Genomic DNA, 9,894 nt, shown 5'->3' on the forward strand with positions numbered 1-9,894 from the left:
TTGTTTTGAAATATACAATGGTTTGTTTTGAAATACAGAAACACACGAGAATCTAATGTTGAATAATATTTAATAGAACTACAATAGAAAATGAAAAGAAAAGCCTAACTGTCACTGTTCACATCTTGACAGCCAGCTCCAGGACCCCAGGGATGATCCATGGTATTTTCTGGAAAGAAGATCTCATCTTTGGAGGGTTTGCACGTCTTGGTAGTGGGGGTACCCTCATCATCACCCTGCGGACAGAGAGCTTTTCTTCCATTGCTGGTTGTTATAGCTGTGAGCTGCACTCAAGTACTGATATTTAATTTTTTTACAATAGTAATACAGCCAGTATCTTTTGTCAAGAGACCTGACATGGCAGTTGGACAGGTAGTAAGAGTACGGCAGGTAATTATGCATTTTTTTGGAAACAACACTGCACATGAACAGGGATGTTGGACCCATATCCAACTGAGACGAGGGGGCTGTAGGTTGAACTGGAACCAGTTACATAGGGGTGGGATGAACCATGGCTGGAATTCCAGGTGAAATTGGAGCAGGGCCATATGCAGAGACGGAGAAAGGGATGAGGACAGACAAGGAGATGGGCACACGGGAGAGTCCATGAACAGAGATGGAGTAGGTGATGACAAGTGAGGATGGAGCAGGAGATGGGAATAAAAATGAAATGCATGGAAAGGTAGAATCTGCTGAACAGCATTCAAGCTGTAATAGAGCTGGATCTCAATGCGGGACGTTAGAGATTCACGCACGTTCAATTTTCTCCCACGTCCTGACAGATCTTGTGTTGTGCTGCCATCACATCCTGCGCCCTGCTGACCAGGGCAGATTACCAGCAGGACGGGAACGGACACTGTAGAAGCGGACCTGTTCTGCGGATCGGAAGCTGGCCCAGTGCAGCATTGCTTCAGATGACCTCCCTTGCTGGATATGGTTGATCCTTTAGGATTATAAAGACAGGGACAGCACATTTAAGTGAATTGAATCCTTGTTATTGTACATTACATATAGAATTACAATAAATAAGTGAAAAGCAAGCAGAAAAATAAAGCGTAAGTGTAAAACTATAGCAAATAAAATAGAAATATACAAGATAAAAATATAAAATGAGACATTAGTGTTCATCTGATGGTAGTTAGTGATAGATATCGTGTGCAGAACCGAACACCTTAGCATTCAACGCACCACTAAACCTGGCCAAAGGGTCATGGGGGGGAGCCCTTACATCGGTGCAGGCCTGCTTCAGCTGCTTCCCGCAGGGAGACGACTCAGATCACTCCCCACAAAACACTCCAAGAACAGCTTCACCTCCAGTGCTATCAGAATCCTAAACAGTAACCCCTGCTGGTGATCTAACGACAATGTAACATTTGCACTATTTGCACGTTATAATAGCATTTGCATGTGGTCCATCACAACGTACACAGAGATACACAATAAGTAAAGTGTACAGACCTATATTAATATGGAGTGAAAACGCAACCTACACAGAGCTAGGGAGGGTATAGAATCCTTCACCATTAAAGAAGGGGGGGGGGGGGGGGGCGAGCGCTATATCCCCTGAGGCTTTCCACCACCCTGAAGTGAAACAAAGCAATAACTTTGTAGCAACATTATTTTCTCTTTTTATATGTCATGATCATATCTATTATGATACTGTATTATAAAATTGCACACTTTTATTGGCATGATTTTTTTGACAAAATACAGAAAAATAATTGCCGAAATTTGTTCATGTTGTTATTTCATTAAATAATGTACAATACAGTAGCACAGTCTAAACTGAGGTCCATTTGCAATTATCATAGAATTGCTATTGAACATATCCAGTCATAGTTGATATTGAAACTAACCAATGAGCAAAAAAGCTTTCTGATAAAACTGGAGTGTTCTGTCTGTATGAGAGTTGTTGCAAAGTTCCCCTTCATATTCCCCTTTGTTTTATAAGGTTTTAAATATTTCTGACAATTACATTATGCACTGTTTCTCATCTGTTTCTGGTAATGCCATTCAAACTGGTTTCGGTCCTGCCAGTTTCGTTTTTAGCAGAGTAGCAGGCTGATTGTGATATGCAATTGCAGCACTGTTTCAGAAGCAGGACGTCTCTGAGCGGTGTCCTCCGCATAGACCTGTCCACGCTCCGCTGTCTTTAAGCAGGCAGAGGGTATTGTATGTGTTATATGTAGAGATGTGTGTTGTCTGAATTGTAAAAGTGTCAACTGTTAAAGCTGGACCATTTAAATTTGCACAAACATGTTATGGCAGAGAAAGGCTGATCCACAGTGAGGATGGGTGACAAGGGGTTTTACTGGGAACTGAAAGCAGGGGAAAACAGAAAGAAAGGGCATCATGAAAGATGAAAACAGGGCAGGGAGGTAAAATAACCAAAAGGCAAAACTACGTGTAAGAAAAGTAAAGGGAACACAGACAAACATCTACAACAATACAACAAAACTATTAGCCAGTGACACATACGGAAAAGACGCAGGAGTCAAACACAATGACCAGTTGCGGAAAAGAGCAAGGGACAGGAATTTAAAGACAGATGACAAGGTCATGATGAGGGACAGATGTGGGGCGTTACTAATTACATACTGGAAACAGGTCAGAGTAAGTGACAAATACTAATAGCTCAATCACTAGGGGACACCAGAAACATGGATACAGACTTTACTTCAAAACTAGAAACATACAATCAGGGACAACTAAAGATACAAAACAGGGACCCAAACAAATATAACATCACATGAGTAACAAGACCTGCACGACAAAAACCAGGGGAGAAGAACACAAAATATCCAACATGGTCTCCAGCCAACATCCAAACCCACAGCAGAGCAGTTGATTGGGTCAGAGCCATCTACTTAGACCGTCTAACCACGGGCCAGCCTAGGGAGTAGGGGGACATACTAGGACCTGTGAAGGGTGCTAAACCTGAGGAAATCACTAAGGGAACACAGAATGGGATGGCCAGCGACACCTGCTGGCCAAACAGGGAAATGAATGGCGGTACAGGGCAGGGGCTGATCTGAGACAAACCACTATGTTTATCACATACTTGTGTGTACGCCTCTCTTATATGTTATAAAGATTCTGAGTCTAAAAACCCCAAATTGGCATAGTTCCAAAGAAATTACTTCTTCACATTGTTTTCCATATCAGCCAAGGAGTTCTCCAGCACTGTGTCAGTGTTATAGTGAGTCTAATGGTTGCATCAGACAACTTCCTTTCTCACACTTTGCTCATTTTGGTAGGACAGTCTTATTTTGGCAGGGTCTGGATTGTCCCATTTCGTTACAATGAAAATAGCTGTGCTTCTGGGGCAGTATTATCAGAATCTTTTGAAAACTTCTTTTACACTCATTTTAACAGCCACCTGCCAGTACTTTGTTTCTCACGGCAGCAAAAGTGGACTGATCTGTAGCGTGACCACACAAGCTCTGATATATTTATTCTTTATTCATGCAATACAAGAAAAACATCTGTCAAATACTTTTCGAGTCATCACAGTAACAAGTTCAAGTGTCTGAGGCTGTCCTTCTCTTTGAGATTACTGTGCAGCACTGCTTAAATCTCAGTGAGATTTGTCTCAAAATTTGATCACTTCCAGACCTTCCACATCATAAATGTGTCTCCAAAATTTGAAAAAGGGCAACTTGTCTCAAAATAAAATCAGGTGTAGATCTTCATCCATACAATGTTTTTGGGAAGTAGTAATAATATCCATCAAATACTTTTTGACTTATTACATTCAAATGGCATCTGCAGTCACCCTTCCCTTTGCTGCCACTAAGCAGCATGTTTAAGTCTCAAAATTTGATCAGTTCCAGTTCAGCCCCCATACATTGTCAGCAAAGTTGGAAAAAGATCCTTCAAATACTTTTTGAGTTATTGCTCTAATAAAATCAAGTGTCAAAATCTTGTTTTGCTATCAGTATGTGGTGCTGCATCTAGTTTAGGGCGATCTGTCTCAAAATTTAAACTCCAGGTCGTCACCCACACAATGCGAATTTTAAAATGATTTGTGAAATACAGTTATCATTCAGTTATCATCTTAACAAGACTGTGTCTGCAGAGTCAATGGCAGACTAGTCCCACAACCATGCATGTTCCTTGTCCTGGAAATACAATTATATATTTTTATATGCTCATGTTGATAAATATTAATAGCTCATATATTATGATCATATATTACAATCACAAATAAAACACTCAAAGTGAATTTTTAATTTTAGAAAGAGCAAAACACATATTTTTCCCCAAAAAAGTTCATCATGTTTTCCAGATACATGGAATCAGTAAGTCAAGATTTCCATAGTCTTAGAATTATGCTTCTATAGTTTTTAGAGTCACCAATTCGGATAATGAAATCTCTATGGTAAAATCACCGGACTTACCTGAAATATATACCTAAGCAGCTTCTGACACTAAATGCTACACTAACTATTGATGGCCAAAAATAACTTAAAATTTACAACTTCTATTTAAAACTGGATTGCCCAAACATAACTACGGAACAGGAAAATTTAGCATTCTGTTTTATTTCAAAATTTTTCATACCAAGCATTTTTCTCCCATAAATTATTTCTGTATATTATATACTTACCTTTTGACACCGAAATTGTCCATGTATGACCAAGTATGACCATGTATGACCATGCATGACCACGGAGAGGCTGGGTGATGGGGAATAATAATAATAATTTAACTGCCATCAGTCAAGTGTTCGCATGCTGGCATGTTAATAAACATAGTAATAAATGTTAATAATAAAGTGCCAGGTTTGTCTTCTCTTGAGCCTGACTAACAGTAAGTGATGTTCTTCCCTGTTTTTAAAGGGATCACATTTCATACTGCACATCCATTCAGTTCCTGGGTCTTCATGGCACTGCTGTGCTCTTCTTATCCGATTGCTACATGGACGTCACTATCGATATACTGCGTACAAATTTTCATATATTTACACTTAGAAAATGCTGCTTTTCCTAGCACGTTTTCCCTAAATGAAGATGGAGGGGTATTAATGTCATTTACTGCCGTTAAAACTCTCATCACAAGGGCTTTGTTGGGTAAATGAAATTTGCCCACATTTCTCAGCTGGCAGAGAATTAATGATTTGTCAGCAAACTGTGAAGTATAAATGTTATATTTTCCCTATACTGCACAGTTTGCTGACAAGCCTTTAACTGAAATATATATAAATATATATTTTCTCTCCCCTATGACAAATATATATAGCCTTTAACTTCACGCTAATAAACATGCTGTTTACGTGAACCGGCATCTCTGAATTGCGTCACAGTGCCTGTGTGCGTGTGTGTGTGTGTGTGTGTGTGTGTGCCCCGCGATGCCCTGGCATCCCTTACCTTCCTCGCACCCTTTGCTCCCGGGACAGGCTCTGGTGCCTCAGAGAATTTCAGAGCCACTCTGCTTATGCAGCTGTTTTGTGTCCTACTCTACAACTTTTCCAACCTCTCCGTTTATTACCGAAGCAGGCTGCGGTTACTCCTCTTGTGTTATAGTACAGTCTTACATAGTTTTACAGTGTTTTTGTCTCCGCATTCTTGACAGCATTGTAATATATTTTTTATGACATGGGTTTATCCAGACCTATGGACCTAAGGGAAGCCCCCTCACTGCCCATAACATGCCCATAGGGTACTGTGGGTCCAGTTTAGGCTGAATTTGGTTGTAATGTTGAACTTGAGGGATAACCCTTGTGCCCCAATGTACCCTATACGGGCTCTACGTGCATTTTGTGAAGTGGAAACAGCAGGTTTCTATACCCACCTGAAGGACACACACGATGCCTACTTTGACATCCACATGGGCTTTGGAACAGGGGCCCAACAGGAACAAACCCATGGCACCCACGACTGCTGGATTTTGACCCAAATGGATATGCAAATCAAGGCACGCGAAAGAAGTTTCTGGGAATCGCTTCTCTTCCTGGTGAAAACGGTAATCGCTTCAGAGCTTGTAGCGCAAAGTGTCTCCCTGGACCTCTGAAGAAACACGAATGAACCTAAGATGTATTAGAAATTAAATAAGGTCATCTGTAAATAACAGGGATGAAAACAACATTCCTTGGCGAGTCTGAGTCATAACATTGCAGTCCAAGTCAAGTCTCAGGTCATTTACCCTCAAGTCCAAGTCGAGTCTAAGTCCATATTTTTTGCTGTCAAGTCACGTCATCAAATTTGACTCGAGTTGTCAGTCATGTAACTTGACTTCCTACCTATGTCAGATTTTAATCTTTAGTGGTTAAAACTTGCTGCAACAAAAACCCTCCACAGTATGTTATAGGATGTGTTCTTTATAGGCAGATAAATTGAAAAGAAAGTGCCCACTCACGGTTGTCCTGAAACAGTTTTTATGCCAGTGTATATGCAGGGAATGATGCATCTTGCCAACAAACTATCTCAGGAGACCTTGCATTCAGCCAATGAAAAATGAAGACAGCAAAGAATTAATATACACTGAAATGATAAAATTAACATTATGGTATCCTGAGGGGTGACTATAACCTCAAGCCTCCTTGAATCATAGGGTCTAAGTCGGGTCCAAGTCTTTTCCTCAGTCGAATCGCAAGTCATCAAATTTGTGATGAGTCCAAGTTGAGTGGTGAGTCAGGGACTGGAGTCCCCACCTCTGGTAAATAAATATGTTCTCAGCTATGGTATCACCTACTTTTCTCTGACCTTATGCTCTTGAATTAGGTGTAACATTAACGGTCATTTGAGTTTATCTAATTTTCTCCCTGGGAACCAAACAAATTTAGCACACCACCAATTAGTTATAACGATCTTGTCAAACCATGAATGATCGCTACTGCTTTTTGCTGAGCTTGCTCGAATGCAGAAGTGCCCTTTTTAAGTGAAGTGACGAGAGTTGTCCAAGCTAGGCGTGAACTAATGCACCTTGCAGACTCAGCAAGACCCCAGGGAACTTAATTCTTTTCATATACAAATACATCCACGCAATTCGCATTACTTACTTGATCATGCCTTAGACCTGGCGGCATTTATGCAAACTCGTTCCCAAGAGGGGATGCCGTTATCTCTCTGGCCTCCCGTATATCAGCAATTTTCATAAAATTTCATTTCTCGGGTGTTTGCCTACTCCACAATGTCATCCCTGCCTCTTGTAAATATTTTGAACGTGCCGCCTCATTTGGCTTCACCTGCAAACATGCGCGGTTTATAAAAACATGCAGGTCTGAGCGTTTTTTTTGCAGCAGCATTTTACCCCATTCCTGGGATTTTTCCGACATTTTCCTTTGTCGGTGTTTCAGTTTGCATGGCGAACAGGAGAGAAAAGATTGCGCCGAACAGCCCTATATATATTAAACCTGTTTATATCACAGTTTTTTTTTTTTATTCCTGCAAAAGGGGGCAGCTCTCCGTAAGTCTGAAAAGCTTGACAGACAGATTCATATTTCACTTCACAGTTTTAGAAAAAGAAATGACATGTTTTACAATATATAATTAAAACGGAGCAACTATAAGCAGCGGTGTCTTACGTATCCCTGGAGGTAGCGAATACGGATTTGGTGTCACACAGCATACACACCAAAGACATTGCAACATCATACCAAATAGAAACCAACAAGCAATGGGATGTCAGAACATTACGTTAGTATATATTGTCAATTCCAGCCGGGATCAGTAAAGGATAGATAAGGTTAATTGTATCGATATTTGATAGGCGCTAATGCGCCATTGACCGAATCCAGCTCCATTGTTACCACTGGCACTGGCCCGGAGAGAACCAACAGAGTATTGGGTGGCTGATTCATTAATGATATTTATTAGGGTCGGATGGCCATTTCACCTGAGGTTATGCCTGGTGATAGCTGCTCGCTCCCAGAATAACTTGGTCTAGGTGGGGGTCAAAGAGGACGTGGCTGAGGGGGCCCGACAGGGACCAGCAGCTCATCACTGATGCCTGAGAGTTTAGTCAGCCCCCCTCCCCACAAACGAGTATAAATGCTAAATGCTGGCAAATATAATTTGTCAACATGGAAAAAACGGCTATAATGTCTATATTCACTGCTAGCTAACCATGTGCATTAAAATGAGATTAAGTTGACCACAATAACTTTTCTGTGAGGCATAAATAAACATTATAGCTTCCCAAATAATGCAGGCAACCACCTACTATTAATGTATATAATCATATCCACCTATGCGACACATCACTCAGAGTTTATTCACTGGAATAATAGAATTTCTGGGCAAACACTATGGACCTGAATTATTCAAAACACCATTTCCACATTAAAGTAATTGAAGTCATTTTATTATTATTTTTTCATATCTCAGCCTTATCATCTCAAATAAAAACAAATTCAATATAGTAGAAAATCAAACATTTCCAGGTATAATACTGTACATATTTACAGTTTGAAATTAGCATGGAAAAATGGGAAGCAGCAGTTTGGGAAAGATACGTGGGTGAAAAGTGTGTTCATTGCTGGAGGACAATATGTTGGTCAATCAAAAAGTTTTTGAAAGCGATTTGCACAGTTTCTCCTAAATGTGCTTTTAAAGCACTTTAGCAGTAATGCTCATATGTACCAGAGGTCACAAGGAAAGTGTGGATCCACATGAACCCTGGGAGTCTTCCTATGGGAGGAGATGCTTATTATCTCCACATTAGGGCTGCACAATTAATCATAAAAAAAAAAATGCGATCTCATTTCTAAATTACATCGGTTCTTCTGCATTGTATTACATCAGCTGGATCAAAACAAGTGCTCCTACTTTTCCCCAGAGTCTCAAGCATCCCATAATTCTGTATTCTCTTTAAAGGGTACTTTTCCATCACACCAAGTACCTTACTTTTGGAACTTCAAGGTGTTGATTTTCCACTGCCATAAAAACCGGTACCAGCACTGAATGACATCACAGTGCAAGCCAGGGTATTTTGTACTGAATTTGAAAGAAGGCTGTAGTATATTATAGGCCTGGACAATGTGTGATATTAATACCAACATCGCATGTTGTGTATGTGCAATTGTTACTTCACCAGGCAGCTAGATTAAGGTTAGAGTTTTTCTTACCTTATTTCGGTACGGATATTATAGTGCAGGGAGTTTACGTTTCGCTAAAATATCTTTCCTCTGTCATAGGGGAAAAAATGATCAAGTTTAGCAATTTTAGTTATTACTTTTTCAAGACTTTCTAGTATATGTTTAAAAATCAGTTTAAAGTTTAGCTCTGCTGCCTTTGCATGAGCGATGCATGCGTTCTCCGAGACAATCATAATGATTTTCATCCTTGCTATTTAATTAAATCCCCCCAAGATGGGTTTTTTGTTGTGTAAATACCCCAATATTTATTACAACAAAATCACATTGCAATACTTAGAAATTTTCCAATACCATGATGTCCTAGTATATTATACAAAATACTTGATTTCTTTTTATTGTATCCTGATCTCTGCTTCTTCAGACCAGATCGCAGTTAAAGCTTGGGTCACTTCCTTTGTCCATGTATACATTATTATTATTTTATGTCATTTATTGTTGTTTTCTGAGTTCACAAATGTTTTCAAGACATCAGTTGTATTGCATTTCAGAGGCAGGCTATTTGCATACCTGATCGACAAAGAAAGCGTTTCACATCCTACCCAACAGTACCAAAAAAGTATCCCACTTGCACTTTTGGTACTGGAACTTTGCATGGCTGTTTTGGTTACCCTAACTGGATGGCCAATTGAACATTTCCTTTGTGTTGCTGGAAGTTGATATGCCGGTCCTGGATCAGTCATATGTTTGGCACAGTCATGTTTTGTTGTGTTTCCTTTTGCAGTTTTTAGTGTAATAAATATTTTAATTTAAGAAAAAAATCATTACAGAAACTCTTGTGAATTGTGATTTTTTTTTCC

Source organism: Paramormyrops kingsleyae, chromosome 8, assembly GCF_048594095.1.
Source record: "Paramormyrops kingsleyae isolate MSU_618 chromosome 8, PKINGS_0.4, whole genome shotgun sequence".
In the NCBI taxonomy this organism is placed as follows: domain Eukaryota; kingdom Metazoa; phylum Chordata; class Actinopteri; order Osteoglossiformes; family Mormyridae; genus Paramormyrops; species Paramormyrops kingsleyae.